The sequence below is a fragment of the Seriola aureovittata genome, chromosome 16, assembly GCF_021018895.1.
Source record: "Seriola aureovittata isolate HTS-2021-v1 ecotype China chromosome 16, ASM2101889v1, whole genome shotgun sequence".
Classification (NCBI taxonomy): domain Eukaryota; kingdom Metazoa; phylum Chordata; class Actinopteri; order Carangiformes; family Carangidae; genus Seriola; species Seriola aureovittata.
Genome location: NC_079379.1, coordinates 19,460,423 through 19,478,694, shown reverse-complemented (window position 1 = coordinate 19,478,694; position 18,272 = coordinate 19,460,423). Strand labels below are relative to the sequence as shown.

General features: G+C 43.0%; 1 protein-coding gene across 3 annotated transcripts in view; it reads right to left on the bottom strand.

Moving 5' to 3' along the window:
- dlgap3 (discs, large (Drosophila) homolog-associated protein 3) overlaps nucleotides 1-16,641 on the bottom strand; it is a 117,241-nt gene extending 100,600 nt beyond the window's left edge. For 2 of the 3 annotated variants that reach the window (XR_008829929.1, XM_056399869.1), the window contains exon 1: nucleotides 16,545-16,641. The gene's annotated coding sequence lies outside the window, so the exon portion shown is untranslated. The remainder of the gene's footprint in view (nucleotides 1-16,544) is intronic. The other variant, XM_056399870.1, reaches the window with a different exon arrangement.
- Nucleotides 16,642-18,272: the final 1,631 nt, after the last annotated feature.

Sequence of the window (18,272 nt, the reverse complement as noted above, 5' to 3'; positions counted from 1 at the left end):
ACACAAACATACACACCAATCCACAAAAGCTGTCAAAGAAAATGGTCACACTGGGCTGCCCAGAGCACAGCGAGGTGAGCTCAGAGGACACACACACACACACACACACACACACGCACACACACAATTGCACATGCACACGCACACACAATCCCATCACTGTCTTAATTCCTGCTTTCACTCAAAACTAAATCCAACACTGAGCACAATAAACACTATTTAATTTCACCGGGTCATTTAATTGCTTTTTGACACTGAACTGAAAGTTGTCGCTCACAACTTGCCAATGTATTCTGTGCATAAACCCCGTCATTCTACTGATATGAGGGAGTTTGTAACAGAGAGCTCAAGCAGTGTTCCGGCATCTGTGCAAATTGGACCAAAATACTGATATTGGCTACACACACTGGGCATCACACAAAAGTAATCGTGAGTGGTCACGGTCTAAAAGAAATGCTAGTATTATGGTGGACTAATGTTACCCACACATGTGAACTTAAAAATGGGGCAGACATCATCTTTGATCCTGAACATGTTGCCAAGAAATCTAAGGATTTCTTCATTCAGTCTGTTAAAGAAACACGAACTAACAGGAACGTTATAGCTTCTGATGAACGATGATGTCAATTCATTTGAGATTAGGAAAGTTGACCAACCAGTTGTTTTGAAAACTATTAACGTTTTTAAACACCACCTTCTCTGAAGATAATTATAACCTAGATACTCCTTTTTTTTTTTAGGGAAGCACTCGGTTCAGCCCCTTATTCATCTTGTTAATGTTTCCATCATAACTGAGCTATTCCCTGGTGGATGGAAAAATGCTTTGGTAATGCCCATTTTAAAATGCGGGGACACTGAAGAGATTAGCAACTACAGACCAATTAGTCTTCTTCCAGTCCTGTTTAAAACGCTGCAGAAGATTGTCTCAGAACAACTGATCCATCACTTGGAGACAAACCATTATTTGCATCCTTCAGTCTTCAGACAGAGTCAGCCACTTGTTTACTATTAGAAAATACAAAACAGTCACTTGAAAATCTTGGACAAGAAGCAAACAAGATATCATCATTGCTGCATTTTAAGTAAATATAGTATTTTTGACTTCCATTGTGTAAAGCTTGTATTTAAATATTTAAATGAACTCGCTCCTCTTCTGTAAATACATCAAGAGACTACAGAGCTACAGCACATCCACCAGTTTCATCTCAGATTTCATTCTGCAAAACATCTTTTGCTCAGACAGCGTCTTCTGTTAAAGGAGGAGGAATTCGCTCCCTGATCACTCAAAATTTTTTTGCAAACGTCCTCACTTTTAAAAGAGCTTCAGGATCCTGGTTGATTCAGCTACAAACCAGTACTCCTCTCTAATTTTCTGTATCTACATTACCACTAAATGTGCGTTTTATTGAATCTTGTTGTACCCAGTTTACCTCTTATTTACACCAAAGCCTCTCTAGGGACTGGTGTTGCAAATTAGCTATAAACATGATGATACTTACATTGGATATCTGTTTTCATTTTGTCTTATGTACGGATGGGCGACAAATTAAAATAAATGGGGGGGGGGGGGATCACTGGTTCTGGAAGAAGTGGTGGCCCACCACCTTAATAAGATGCTTCATGTTGGCTTTTCCTTTAATTTGTCACCCGTCTGTATATTGTATCTGTCCCTATCAAAGAAACCATGAATAAATAATAATCTCTTGTATGAGTCATACCTTTGGGTCTTTATTCAGGCCGTTGCCCATGAACATCCTGCGTGTGACTGACAGTGTAACATACCCAACTCTTTCATACTCACACGGGGGGATGACTCACATCCCCTTTGATAGTTTCCCATCTAACTCATGGCCCAGTTTGCTTTAGCAATACGTGATCTCGCATCTAACTTCACGTCAGACCATACAGCACTGCTCTGATGACATGACACTGGCAGCTGTGCTATTTTCAAACCACATCCCCTAATGTGACTAATGACACTGCTAAATGTCTGTGATCATCTTCTGATTTCCAACCTGAAGCTCCACAGTGTAACGCTCCTGCTTTCTACAGTCTGGTTTTAACATTGTCGTGTATGAGGTTGCCTTCAAATGGAGCGGAACAGGTATTAATATGCTAATGATCAAATCTCACGAATACCTCGCATTCATCAGACCGAAACAAGCGATTTGAAACAAGTTTCTGCAGTCCGGAAAGTTCTGTGAATTCAATTTGAAACACTCGAGCAAGCAAACCACACAGGTAAATGAAAGGGAGATTTAGGATAAAACTTCTGCGTTAAGATCTTCTCTGTACATGCGTAGGCAGGCTCGGCGTCAACGCGGATACCACATGGGGGCAGCGAGAACTGTGATTGGCTGCTTGTGTTTTCCCCCTACACGTTTCTGACGCTGGCGGAGTTTGCCGAGTGAAGACAAAATTAAAAAAGACGCTCAGCGGTCTTCTCATTTTCCCTAACAAACATCTACCAAAGCGTTTGCTCTGCCAACCTTCTCTGTGTGAGTGAAGGAACATCGACGCAGTGACTGCATGCTCTCATCTTTTACTCAGCTGCAAGACACAGTGAAATAACGTCATTGGATAAATCTGTGTGTAGCTCTGGAGAATATAAAGCGTGACATGGTCTGATCCGGTCTAGCATTGTGGAGAGGATATCAACAGGTGAAATCTGACTCTGAACTATAAATCAAAACCTACAGTGGCAGAATACAAAGGTGTTCTTCTTCTTAATGTCTTTAGGGCTACAGCTAATAAACTGTTTTTTGTGATTGCTTTGCCAAAAATACTTATTATAGGTCCCCCGAGCCCAAAGGGGCATCTTCAAATTGCTAATTTGTCTGAACAACAAACTAAAGCAGCAAATCTTCACAACTGAAAAGACGGAATCAGTAAATGTTCTGTTTTTCAGAAACTACTTAAAAGATGCACTGATTATCAGAAATGCTGTCAGTTGCCTCTGCACTAATCGTCTTACTGTAACAAAATGCCAACGCTGAAATGACCTCTAGCACTACAGTGATCACTGTGAGAGAGTGTGCTGAGCTTCCCTGAGTGAAGCAGATCAGTGGCGAGTGCAGCCGACGCCGAGGACGAGCTGGAAGCCAGTGGCACGATAGCAATGATGGGAATAAAAAGATGCACCCGTGCATTTACATGCATGGGGTTGATTCACTGCACATACACATATACTTTACATATATGGGACGTTTCGCTCTCCAGTAGCAGCGCGTACACACTGAAATGCACGCACACACAGACTCACAGGGAGAGTGACTATTTCATTAATGGCTGCTGTAGGTACCAGAGCTCTGGCTGTGCTCAGTCTGTAATGGCCTCGGTCCTGCAGCCCCCCGGTGATCCAACCGATGCAACTGACTGTCACACTGCAGGCCCCTGTGTGTGTGTGTGTGTGTGCGTGTGTGTGTAGTTGTGTGCACATTGCTAGTGGGGCCCTCCTGTGGAGCTTGTCTCTTGCCTATTTATTCTCCTGCTGGTGTCACTGCATTTGCCACCAATGTTTACACAGCGAGGGGTCAGATACACTATTCAGCACACAACTTTTATTGTACGTTAGACAACCACAGCTTACACTGTAAGTATTATTACTACTACTACTGTTATCACTTATCTCTGTTATAACAATAAAAATTATTAATCTGTTATAAGCTGTTCTATTCCCTTTTAAATTATTATTCATATCGAGTGTGTTTCCTCATTAGCTGTGGCGTCACATCCCAGACAGAGGTCAGGGTCCCTGCTGTATCATGTCGGGCCGCTGGACCTTTGCTCCCCTGTACGCCGTCAGGTCAGAGCTGTGTGACAGCTGTGGGCTCCTCCTGCTGCCCCCCTGGCAGCGGCTGCCGCCTCTGGCCCCCGTCCAGACAAGCCACATTTAACTCAAACTGGCCCCAACTAGAAATTAGCAGTGCTGTTATAATGACATGCTGCAAAGTTTTTTTTTTACTTTGGGGAAAAATATAAATGACAAACTTGCCTTTTCATCTGTGGTGTGTAAAAAGCTCCTTTCATTCCAGTGTCAAATTATTATTTTAAATAATGAAACAAATTAAATAGATTCCCTCAGCTGGAAACTCAAATAAACAGGATTAAATAAGTGTAGCATTTAGTCGAATGAAAAAGTGACAAGTAAATGGAGTAAGTCTGTCATGAACTGATTAATATTGAACAAGTTGTAATGTGATGTCAGCTAATGCCATATTTCTTGCCAGCTTAAAATAAAAAATATGGAGTTGATTTGGCATTATTACAGTGTTTCAACTAATGGCCACATAATCGCTACATAACGCCTTTTAAAACACTTTGTTTAACTGGTCATATATGATATATATATATTTTCTTATCTGATAAGTCTCTTGTTGTACTGGTTGTCTGTATCTTCCACCCCTCAGTTTGCAGAAATTCTGATTTAAAACATCACTTTTTTTTTTTAAGTCTTGGACTAAACTCAAACTCAGTGTTGCTTGGAACAAATCGGATTATCACATGTATTTCTGGAGACACTTATGAATCCCGCTACAATCATCCTGGAGGACGCCCGGCATTGTTGGAGGTGTAAAAGTGGAGCTTTTAGGAGCAGCTCTGCTGAGAACAACTGCTGACAGCCAACACTCACACGCACACACACACACACACACACACACACACACACACACACACACACACACACACACCATACCACACCTCTGATGGGTGGCAATACATATGACAGGATTTATGCTTCATCTGCCTCATCTGCGATTACACCCCGACTCAAAGACAGACCCCCGCAGACAGATAGAGAGGGAGAGAGAGAGAGAGAGAGAGGGGGAGAGATTGTTGAGATATTGTGCATATGTGTCTGCATGTGTGTTTGTTCTTGCAGAGACACCTTAAAGGAGGACGGAGAGCGCTGAGGCTTTACTTCTCAAAAACTTTGGTTTAGCCCGTCTCTTCTCTTCTGTCCTCCTCTCCCGTTCTCTCCGCTCCCTCTCGTCTGTCGCAAAGCACCAATCTCTCCATCACATCCCAGTGTGACTCAGCACCCCCACTGATCAAACACCGTCTAGTCCTTCCTCTCCTCCATTTCCATCTCCCTCCCTTCTCTCCCTCTCTGTCTCTGACAGACAGTCGAAGGCAGCCACACACAAACAGCTCCCCTAAAATGCCCCCCTGAGGGACCAACCCAGTATTCTTGAAAAGTAAGAAGCTCCCTCCGGGAGATGGCTTTGCAGGAAAAAGTAGTGAATAACAAGCAAAAGAGAAAATAACAAGATAAGATCACAGACACAACTCTCTCAATCTTCTTTTCCCCCCTTCTTTCCTCAAGCACCAGTGCATAGCTCGCAGCAAGGATACCAGGAGACAATGGGGCATATTTTTCTTTTTTACAGCTCCACTTATTTCTTTTCTGCTCGCTCGACTGTCCCTAAAACCTTGAAAAGCTGGAAAAGCAGAAAAAGTCACAGTTTGCTCACAACTGACCGCCAATCTACCTGAGTTTGAAAAGAGCCGGTTTTTCTTTAAAGTCAAAGTTTCCATCACAAATCACGACTGACTATTCTGATAGACCGGCCAATCTCAAAATGCTCAGATGAGCTGCCCAACAGTCCAGAAGATTACTGATGGTGACAGAACGGATAACACTGATACTCATTAGCGCAGTGTCCCGTATGAAATAGACACAGCTAAACAATCGGCCCTATGATTATGATTCATAAGAGCATGAGATGAGATCAAATGACAATATCAGCGCCACTGCCATCATCATCAGAGGAAATAGGGGGGAAGACAAGATGAAGAGGGTTAGAGATCTTATCTTCGTGATATATAGTTTCTCACTCGCTAATGAGTAAATAATCCGATGACATTATCTCCTGCGCACGTATAACACCGTCTCTACAGTAGACCACCCACAGGTCCCTCGCTGCTAACCCTTTAGCATACATGAGTAATGTAAGTCACGTCACCTCTGCAACTTAAAATTCAAGTTGTACGTTTTAAAGGATTTACAGTCGAGGGTGGCATTTTTATATTTAAAAGCTACAAACTCATTTTGATTCAGTTGATGTTTTCAACTACAGCATCACAGTCTATTGAACCCTGTTTACGACGATGTGAAGGTGATGGGTAATGAAAAATAGTGAGGAAAAAATTACTGTGCTGTGATTGCTCTTTTTTTTTTTTTTATTCAAAAGATAAATCTGGCTGCGTCAGCTGTATTAAGTTGCTGATAAATAAATCTTAAAATGGAGCAAGCACTACTTGTCATTTATCACAGGGGTTAAGATGCAGAACGGGAGCAAATGGTTAATGAGGGTGGATGTATGAACTGGGTGTGTACACTCATCTATTTATGGCTAAAATTATGCAGTGCTTGATTTGGAATAAAAACAGCAGTGGCTGCTCTGTGTATTATGATGCACTAGGTAAACTCTTTATTTATGGATATACGGATAAAGCTGATTTATGGATGCTTATCCGCAACAGACTTAGGAAATACTAATGCTAAAGTGTAAATCACGCTGATTCATGTTTTCACTGAGTTATGACTCCGAGCAGGAGGGGTGTGCGGAGCGCGAAGGATTGTTCCCCCTGTCCTTGTCCCCCTGGTGCACTGGCACCTCAGGCAACGTGGCCTGTACCACAAACCGCCACTTAGTGCCAGTTCTACAAATCATGTGCACAGCATGCACCTGCAGAGGGTCAGGGCTCAAATCATGCTCGAAGATGATTAAAGGGAAGATACGAATGACTAATCACCAATACAAAATACAAATGTTAATTACTGTACAAGAAAAGAAATTTCCCCCGACACCTGCAGTACTGTTTACAGACCATGTTCAGACAGAGGACAATAGGTCTGTTGTGTTTTTATTCGAAATTCGACCGTTTATTTGAACATGGGCAAAAATAAATGAAAAGTCCTATTGTACTAAAAGTCTTTAAGCACATCAGACTGTTGTGGTCCAGCAGCAGGGGTTCTTAGCACTACTAACTATTACTGCCTTATTTACCCATCAGCAAAATAATAAAAAATAAATAAAAGTATGGGAGTATATAAAAGTGAGTAAAGCCGTACTAATCAGATAATCACGACTCCGAAGCATCTGAGAAGCCAAGTGTGGAAGTATTTGGGCTTCTTCGCTGCAGTTGGCAAAATTACCAACAAAGACTTTGTAAAAGGCGCTGCTTTTACTCTACGATGGCAAAAACTCGGGAGGACTCGCCTGCTAGCTTGCCACCAAAGTGAGTTAGCAGAGGCAACGAAAATCATTGGAAAAATGTAACAACCTTGTCAGGCCGCCTACTTCTTGCCAAACCTTAAAAGCCCATCACGGTGAGATAGCCAGATTTATATGCAGGGATGTGCAGCTCGGCTTGTGTTTGAATTAGTTTGAACGAATTATATGCCAGTTTGAATTCGTTTGAACTTGACTTTTTGGAAAAGTGACAGGCCTAAAGGAGTCAAGCTGAAATCTAAGTTCTTATCCAGCAGCTCTCTAACTGAAACAATATATTTTGCTCATGTGTTACCGTGGTTTGACCAAACCATGTGAAATACAGTTTTGTCATCACTGTTATTAGACTATGAAGCATTTCCACTACATCCATTCGTGACAGTTGACAGCCGTATTAAGTGCCACAGCAACCAGCTAGTGACACGTGACTGATCTGAGGCCCCGATCAAAACATTTAACAAATCACTGTCTTCTGTCCCGACTGACTATAAGGTTGAAATCAGTTGACCAATAAGAGTCAACTTGTAGTATCAAGAACAAAGCTGCCTCATGGGGTGAAAAAAAAAAAAAAAACTGCCACTGAGTCCCTTCCTCTCTCTTGATATCAATATTGCAAGCTTGCGAGCAGGCGTATGCATGTCACCATCAGTGATGCCTGGCAACAATGCCTTCAGGATCTCCTGCATTATTCAGAGAGCCCAACAAGCACTAGGGCTCTGCCATTATCTATTTAAATCTGAGCGCAGGCGTGTCCCACTGAAAGCCTATACTCGCACCGCCACCTGCCCCGCTTGCTAGAGAGGGCCGTGGAGAGGAGGCAAGGGACTGTTCGATGTAAAATAGGTAGAAAAACATGCAGAGGGAGAGTGATGGGGAGGCAGAGATGTTATTTTGGGGGGGAGGGCGGAGAGATGACAGAGAGGCAGTGAGGTAAAGGTTGAGGACAAATGGAGGGGGTGGGGGGGAATTAAGCGTGGCAGCTATTAGAATAAGGCAGGGAGGTTAGACAAATGTAGTGAAATAAAAATGGGAGACAAAGTCTGCAAAATGGAGGCAGGGTAAGAAGTGGTGGAGGCAGATATTAGGAGGGCATTAGGGAAATAGGCAGAAGATGAGATGGGGGAGGTGATGAGAGGAGGAGGAGGAAGGAAGTAGGAAGCATGAAAGGGGAGGAATGTAAAGTAGTACAAGGGAGTCATAAGAGAGGGAATAGGGAAGACAAGAGAGATGGCAGGAGAGGAATTAGAAAAGAAGAAGAGAGAAGATGAGGGAAGGAATGAAAAACTGAAACTAAAAAAAAAAATGCAGGAAATGCATGAAAAACAAAATTAACAACCTCAACAACATGATGTAGCGTTTAAAGATACTTCTCTCTCCCTCCCACCTCACTCCCCTCCATTATCCATTCATCAAGTGACTGCCATCCCTTCATCCTGAGTCATAGACTCAATTGCTCGTCCACTCCATTAAGCCATCATCCCACTGTCCTTCAGGCCAGCACGCTCTCCCTCCCGCGTTTCTCAATGCCCTGATCATCTTCAGGTAAAACTCATCTCTCTCATGGTCCCGGCACGAGGGGAAAATCATAAAAACATCCAGTTTAACAAGTCATTTAATCTTGCATCAAACTTCTCATGTCATTCCCATTTGCTTGCCACTGGGGAGCGATCATTTCATATCCAATCAATCAACTTGTTTCAAGGATTTTCTGTGAATCAAGCAACATGTTCCTCAGTGCGTGATCTGTCTGATTTGGCCGTGTTTTATAACGGAAATAGTTGTTTATTTAGTTTTTAGCTTCACTAAAAGCAAAAATACAGCAGTAAAAAGATGTGTTCATCTTCTCTAACATAAGCTGTAAATGTTATAGATGACCAAAAGGTGCCACAGAACATTTCAAATGAAAGGAGCAAACACTTCAAAGACTGGCATCTGGATCTGCAGACAGCATTCAGGGTGAGTGAGTTTCAGTTGCGCACTTGTCGTCAAAATGTTCATGTCCTCACATGTTACAGTTATTGTTTGTGAATTGCAGCAGCTGGCGTCTGATGTAACAAAGCTCCACACACAATCTTCATAAAGGCTAACGTTAGCTTGCTCAGGCTAATGTAGCGACAGCTCATCAGGTGTAGCAGGCTACTGTCATTACAGTTCAGTCTGTCTGTCACCTTCTTAGTCAATGTAAACTACTTCCCGCACACTGACTATATGGAGGTGTGTGTGTGTGTGTGTGTGTGTGAGCAGGCACTAACAGGTGCTTGTGTATTAGCACACTGTGTGAGAAGCAGCCTTTTGTGTTTTTTTTTTTTTGCTGTGGTATCAAATTTAGTATCGAATATCTTGGAATTTTATTGGTATTGCTACAGACATTAGCTGTAGCACGAGGAGCCGTGAGCTGAGGAGAGAGAATCTGGAGAACAACCTAATGTTGACAATCTTGCTTTGTCAAATTTGGACACAACCAAATAAAGGCAGCGGAAGGGATACTAGCAGTACGGTTTAAAAATAGATTTTCTGGATACAGTTTTGATATTTTCACCTGCTATTTCCCTCCAGAAAGATCAACAACATGAACTGATTCTCATTCCTTTTTTGAGCATTTAATGGCTCAGATATTTATTCTGATGTCTGATGTGGATGCTGTTTATTTGTGTGGGGATTTAAGCTGTTGTCAACTAGAAATATGAAGCACGCTTATGTTTAGTTCGGTGTGAAATCGAAGAGACAGTTTTAAAAATTTGCTCCAATTTTTAAGTGTTAATTCTTCACCGTTTGTAACCTGCAGATGTGCTGTGCATAGCAACAGGAGAAGTGGCTGGAGACTGATCAATTTATTGCAGAAAAAGTCATATACTTGACCTCTTAAATGCTTGTGCTTCCCACGCAGTAATTCTGAAAAATATAACACACCGATGTTTTTTAGTGCTCACTAAGTATTCATTCAAAATTTCATTTCTGTCTTGATAAGTAAGAGTCATTTTATGGCATTGTCACGGGTGGGTTCTATCAATGCAGTCATGTGGAAAAAAGAATATGCTTTTGACAACTGGGGGCCAACTGCTTATATTATTTCTCCTGCACGCAATTGCCGTGGGAAACACATCACAGAGTATGTGTGTATTCCCCTTGACAATTACTATAGAATATACAGTTAGAATATGTAGTGCAAACACACATCTCCTGGGCAACGTTTTTCAAGCACATAACACAGCAGGAAGCATGTTGGATTTGTGCTATTGTGGTTTTCTCACGGCACAAGGGCTTAGACACACACACACGAATGAAGTCACATTGTTCATACTATATGACTTGCTGAGAGTGTTCCACATATAATGAACAGCTGTGAGTAATGGTCATCAATCATGAAAACCATCAATTCATCAATCACACACACAAACACACATTCCTCCATCAATATATGGATGAACATATGCTAATATGTTTCCCATCCAAGAAGCACTTGGGCCACAGTCCTCAAATCAGCTTCTCTCATGCTCTGTTTTTTTCTGCCTCTCTCTCTGAATTTTAGCATGAAATGCTCAGTGATCATTCTGCCGCAGTTCTCCATGCAGCCCATAATCATTGCAGCGCTCGCTCACTTATTCTGTCAGTCAGAGAGGAGTGGAGAGGGCCAGCTGACACCCAACACCCACCCATTCTCTGCTCCCCCCTTCCCCTCACTGACACACACACACACACACACACACACACACACACATCAACAAACACACAAATAAACACTCACACAGGCAACCGAAGGCAAACAGACAAAGACACACATGCAGAAAGGCCAACTCGCCTGGCTAGGGATGGGCAATGGACTTGGGCTTGGGGCTTGCTAGGGTGGAAAGGGGAACAATTTCATGCCCAAGTGCATCAGAGAAGAGTACACTGGGTACATGAGCAAACATTTTTCCACCCAGATAGGTTACAGCAATTACCCTCGCCTCTTTAACCTTGCCACTCGCCTGCAAGCTCTGTTTCAGGTCCCATCCGCGAGACGATGCCGACACGGAGTTTGTATTGGAGGCTTGTGGGGGGGGCGGGGGTTAGGTGGGTGTCTTTCTCTCCATTACATCATTCTGAGCATGATGAGTGGTCTCTAAAACTACTGTGAGTGCTTACTGTACGATTATGACTTTGGGTTGACTGGTTATCCTGCAATAACAAAAGCGGGTGTGATTAAATACTCATCATTCTGGCATAAATGTGTCAAAACACGGCGCTAACTCTCCAGTAAGAGTGGCTCTATCATGGCGACAATGGAGGTATATGTCATGAATATGAATATTTGAGAGGGTGTGCTGACAATTAAAGGAGAAGTGTGAACATCCATGTGTGTGTGTGTGTGTGAGAGACCCTTGCTCCACCGAACCTGGATTAAATATAATATGCACGCTTCCCTATTTTATTAGTGTTTGTCTTGTCGCCAGGACTCCAGGCCTGCCAACAGAGCGAGAGGACGAGGGAGCCCTTCTGACACAGGAGTAAAGATTAGCCTGAATATCACTACATACACACACAGAAAAATGTCAGGGTGGTATAAAGCACAGTAGTACAGGCCTTAACCATTGTTTAATGCCTATGGAAATATTATATTGACTATACTGACATTAATTACTTGCTTGTTTGCAGAGGCAGAGAACTCTCAACTCTTAGCTTCTAGTATGAATCAAGTTTCAAAAAACGCTGGATCCTACATTTCCCACAATTAAACCAAAAGCATCCTTTCGTTAGACCCTCCCTGTATGATTTTCAAACGGGGGGGGGGGGGGGGGGGTGTCACAGATTTGTATTCACCAATAATCTGATGACCCCAGTGACTTCACGTTTTTTCTGCAAAAACATTTTTTACGTTATTTTCCACAGACACTTTTACAGGCTGCATAGTACCCCTCATTAGTACCTCCTAATGAGGCCGCATTCTGTATCCAATAAATTAATTTCTTAAAAACTCTGCAAGCATTTCTTTCAACTTGTCGAAGAGGGTGATAGGGACCTGCAAAAATGTTTGACTCACTTAATGAAATTTTCTGCAATTTGACATAATGACATGACTCATTCCACTTGCATAACGGGGACATCAGTGTGTCTCAGTATGCCTGAGCATATGCACTGTGTTCATGACTAATGTTTGTCTAAAGCGAGCTCCAGCAGATTTTTCAATTACCACAACATTTAGCCAGTAGTGAATCCACTCTGCATTAGAAAAACCATGAATCTACCTGGTTATTTTAGCTTCAATAATGTCTGCAGCATCTAATCATCTCATCTCTGCCCCCCCCCCCCCCCCCCCTCCTTCCTTCTGTTTGGCTCCATGAGGAAGATGCGGTTGGAGGACAGGCAACATTTTAAATAACTGATGTTGCTTCCACTGATTAGCTCAAAGGTAAATGTTATACTGTTAATTACCACGGGGATATTAGCAAGTAAGTCGAATCAGACTGTTGATCAGTCATGGTAACCTGAGCTGAATATTACAGTAATATCGCCCTGGAAAAAAAAAGCTGCTTCCTGATTATTCAACTCGAGTACCGTGCCCATGCCTCTTATCGCTCCACTCCACATCTGATCCTCCAAACTGACTTCCTTTCTGTCATTATTATTGTGCTTTGATTTGTTTTAACTGTTTGTGCTACCATTAGGGGTTTTAATGATATCCCATATTCATAAAAGTTGACTAGGTGATGTCTTGATCGCGAATCTTCAAACCAAACCCCAACAAAAACACACAGATGACGGGACACGTCGCGCTCGCCGGTCTGCTGCCTGTGTCTGCGAGAGTCCAATAAAACCCCCAGCGTCAGAGTTGAATGCTCTTTATTGATATGCAATATGCAAAATGGCCTCTTTATGGCTTAACACTCAGCGTGGTTTATAAGAGTCAAGCTGAAAGGGAAAGAGAGGCAGAGAAAACGGCAGAAAAGAGAAGGGAATGGAGGGAGGGAAAGATGCTGTCTGTACCTGAATGTGCATGTGAGTGTGTGTGTGTGTGTGCACTGCTCACTACTTCCTCAAATTGTTCTCTTATGCAGCGCTCGTTCATCTGGATTGTAAATGAATGCACTATATCAACAATGAGAGCTTTTCTTCCAAATAGCACCTTCTCCTCTCTCTGCCCGGCGTTTTCATGCAGTGGTCGGCTTTAGATGCAACTGTAACAATACGAAAACACTCAAAGCCCTTCACCTTGTCATCCAGACCACTATTGCTTTCCCACTACTGCAGAATGTCAGCACAGAGCTTTAATATACTGTAGAGATGGTAAGAGAATGCCTTGTTGCAAAGGGATAGTCTATCAGTGTCAGCTCGTGTTGGGGCGAATAGAGTAATGGGTGAATCTGAAGGGTCCGACTCCATAGCAGCTATTAATGGTGAGGCAATCTGATATGTGCTGTTTAATATTTCAAAGAGGTTCTACAAATTGCATTTCTCAGTAGTGCTCAGTGTATTTAGTAAAGCAAGAAACAACCTTGTATCAAGTCTTAATGAAGTCTGGAATTACCTAATAGTTTTATTAGAAGTAATGTTAGAACTCTTTCGATCACTTTGACACTATCCTAACAAAGGAACACACAGGTCGACTGTGAGTCTTGTTATTCGGCCTGGCAAAAATCAAATGTTCAGCACAATCCGTTAATGTCCGACATTAACTGATTCATAACATCCTCTCAGATATTGGACATTGTGCCACTTTGTTTGTGCCGCTTGGTTCCAAAGTTATTATACAGGATTGTGAACTAACACCTCTCAGCGCCTGTCATCTTTCTACATATTATCATGAGTCGTTGAGGTGTGGCTTTTACCACTTCCCACACTGCTAATTCCTCTGACAGAGCGCAGCGTGCGGCAACCTTAAACAGACGCCAAAGACAAACACCTCATCTTCATGCATCCATCAAGACAGAGCATCATTACAGAGCCTCTTATGATGCTGGTGAAAAGAAATAATGGGATTTGTGCAAGGCGTGTTGATGCACCAAAATGAGCCCTGGCAAATTCAACCCTACACACACACACACACACACACACACACACACACACTGCAAGAAATGTCCTTCCCACATAGTCAATTCTTTTTGCGTTGGTTCACAAAAAGAGAGAGAGAAAAAAAAATCAATTTTAAGGTTGAATAAGACTTGATAAGTCACAGAGAAGTGGCATTTTGATAGCATCTTGCTTTCTTAACGTGGCGTATTTTCTGCTGAATGAAGAGGAGACGGTTTGTTTAGACAGAAGAGGATTGGGTTTGTTCCAAAATCTTCTTTCAAGAATTGGCAGTGCTTTTTCCTTATTTTTGCATGGACTTTTTTATCCATGTAATAATTTTTTAAAAAATGGAGATTTAACTGGGCATTTATGGCACTTTCTGTATCTTACAGTAACAGTGCGTATAAGCTAACAGATGGAGGGGGAACATAAAAAACCTTTATTTCTACTGTAACAGCAATGATGTTTTTCTGTGTAAACGTCCTGTCTGACTGACTGTTCTTTTCCATTTAAAAAATGAGCAGCGTGTCCTGCTGTATAACTCAACCTGCTGTTTATCGCACTATTTTCACATTTGACAGATCCCAGACAGAAAAGTGCAATTGAATGAGGGTGTCTCCGTTGGAAAACAGCTCTTTCTACAAACTGGGTGTGCGAGCAGGAGCGATGGAGGATGGCCCATTCGCTCGCTATACGAGAAGATACAGATATCTCGTAGCTCGAATCGTTTCGAGGGAAGAAGGGTTTGAGTATTCAGAGTCAGTGTGTTTGTTTATGAAGCCAAGAGTTTGTTGCCCTGCTGTAGCTTTAATAATTGATGACACTGACACTAAAAAACTACAGCATCTGGTCAGACAGTCATCACTCCACTTTGGTAGTCAATGATATTTGGTTTCATGTCATCAGGATTTAGAGGCACATGCTGTCGGATGCAAGGGCGTTTAGTTAATGTAGCCTAATTCACACACATCAAAAGCCATGTAATGCATTAACTCTATACTCCACCCTACCTACACACACAAATGCACCAACACACACTCATATGCAAACACATTAGGCAAGGTGCTGCCTGGATCCCCAGTAATAAGAGGGGAAAAGGCTCGCAGGCTCACTCAGTTAACTTCATAGGCATCAGACTGACACAACTCAAGCTCATGTGTCTGTGGTTTACCCAGAATTTTACACAATCCTCTTTTTCAATTAATTCCACATCACACACCATGGGCGGGAGTATCAAATTACACCTGCTTAATGTGGCTGTGGATTCACGCCTAATCCATCTGATCTTTAGACACATTACCCAACTAATGCCCTAAGACATAGCACGGCGGTGCCAAGAGGGGCTGTTTTGCAGCTGTGTGCGATACAGGAAAAGGGGCGGTGACAGACTATTCATGTAAAACCAGATGTTACGGAGAAGAATGGTCACCATCTTTCAAATGAGCGCCAAACGTGAGTTAGAGAGGCACGGCCACGCTGTTGTAGTTCCCCCCCCCCCCCCCCCGCCGCCCTTAATAATTCAAGTGTACACAGGTAGAATAATAGATGTCCGCATCCTAAACGACTCCCACTTCGCCGACAGCAGGACGAAACCCCCCCCCCCCCCCCCCCCCCCAGATTCCTGGGCCGGGGTGGTCCTGAGGTATCATCCACTCCCTGTCCCAGGCGCCACACTTTCTATACGCGGCTCTCTTGAGATTAATTAAACCACTGTGCACCTCTGCTTTGCAGTGTAAACGCGATACTCTTGCAACTGGCGCGAATTCCTCTCTGGGACACACACACACACATATATAATTAACACACCATATACACGTACAAGCGCGCTTTCACGGTCAGCGAACATTTACGCACGAATGAAACTCGTTGATCGCAAACATCTCCGAGCCGTTTCCATGTGTTTTGAATTGCAAGCCAAACACAATTTGGTGCTTTTGTGTTTGAGTGTGTGTGTGTGTGTGTGTGTGTGTGTGTGTGTGTGTGTGTGTGTGGTGTGTGTGTGTGTGTGTGAAGGGGGGGGGGGGGTTCGTCCTGCATTCACAAATGGCGCAACTTCTTTTTTTCCTGTCAAGTTGACACAGCTGGGAGCCCCGCTGACAACAAACCGACCAGTCCCGGATGTTTAATGGAAGACTGCGCCAATGCAAACCAATATCTTCACCGTTATCTCCATCACATGCAGGCAAAAGACAAGAACCACATGACAGCCTACTTTGCACAACGCGCACGGATCGTGTACGTTTCAACATTTTTGCTCAGGAGCACCTGCACCTTCAGCCTTTTACCAACATCCAGCAGCCTCTCGAGTCTGCTTACCTTTGCTGTGGAGCTCGCTTCTCTTCACGGCGTTTTGGCGCTGAACGTAATCTTGGTTGGAGTAACACACGCCTATTCCGCAGCTCCCCGATCGCTGTGTGGAGAACAGAGGATGGAGAAACAGCAGTGAGAAACAGCGGTGCCCCCTCCCTCTCTCTCTCTCTCTCTCTCTCTCTCTCTCTCTCCTCTCTCTCTCTCTCTCTCTCTCTACTGAAACATTACAAGCAACTGATTGGTCCGCGGCCCCTCTCCGCTGCCCAAGAGAAGACAAACAGATGAATCAATCTTGCAAAGCCACTCGCCCTAATGTCTTGTGTTTTTTTTTATTATTATTATTATAATCAATAATAATAGTAACGAGTGATGTATTTTTTTTATTTGATTCAGGCAGTTCAGAGTTTTTCTGTTTTCCAGTCTAACTCATGACTTTGCTCTAAAAAATGTTATCCCTGAAAAAGCAATAGGCAGCTCATAGCTTCCAAAAATGCCCTAAACTGCACAACACTATGTTTTAATGTATTTAGTTCGGACCTTTTTAAGACACTGGGTGAAGTTCTACTTGCTCCATCAACAGAATAAGGAGTCGAATATCTAATCCCCTCCCCATGATGTTTTTAGCAGCGTAGCCACCTATTCTGAATACGCCATCACGTCAAGCACTTAACTTAGACGGTAGCTACTGTAAATGGGTCAGAGCATAGAGAGAGAGAGAGAGAGAGAGAGAGAGAGAGAGAGCGCAAAACAGTGGAACTAAAGACTCGTTTTCAATAGGCCCTAAGGCCATTTCCTGATTGCAACAGTGTTTTATTGCACGATTGGAAACTAAATGGGCCTATACTTGCATAGAATGACCCAGATTTATTTTTCCCATTTCGTGTTGGAGTGGTACAAACACTGTAGCTACTACAGTGCGGGGGTTCAGGCTCTCTCTCAACTCAACAAGCGGCTACAACATGACACGTGTTTAGTCAAATCTCGTCCCTCCAAAGTAGTTGTATCAGCTGCTGACGTGCACGTGAACTCATTACAATATGTGAAAGAGAGGTGAGAGGGTGACGAGGTGTGAGTGCACGTGTGGAATTGAAAGGGCGTTGGAGTCTCTCTCTCTCTCTCTCTCTCTCTCTCTCTGTCTCTCTCTCTCTCTGTTAACTGGGACCGTGACTTTCACAGGCTCTGTGCACAGGCGCCTTCATTTCTCATGATGCTGCGTAAATGAATTCAGCGCCGCTGCCTCACAGTCTCACAGAGGCTTCTCAGAAGTCAGCGCTGCAGGACCCACCCTATATGAGCTTCTTTTACTTCAGTGAGAAAGTCATCTTTCGACTGCAACCGCCATCAATACTTTTTGAAAGAAGGATATGAAGACATGCAGGAAGCTAAATGATTTGCAAATTATCCTCCCTCAGTACAACCAGTGAGGATGTGCAGGGTTTAGCTTAAAAACAGCCGAACTCATCATCTTCAATGACTGCATCTCCTGCTATTTACAGTGGCTACCAGCAAAAAATTTTTTATTATGGGACAGTAATATGCAAATCCTTTATATCTATCATCAGTGTTTTAATGTATCATTACTTGCTTAAAATAGCCCTGTTCATTTATTAATAGCAGTGACAGTTGTGGAACAGGAGCAGCTTGGTTACATAAGCAGGCTTTAGTTTCAGCACCATGGTCAGTGACACTGTCAGTGTGCGTTTCTGACTCTTCACACCAGACTTCTGACACCAG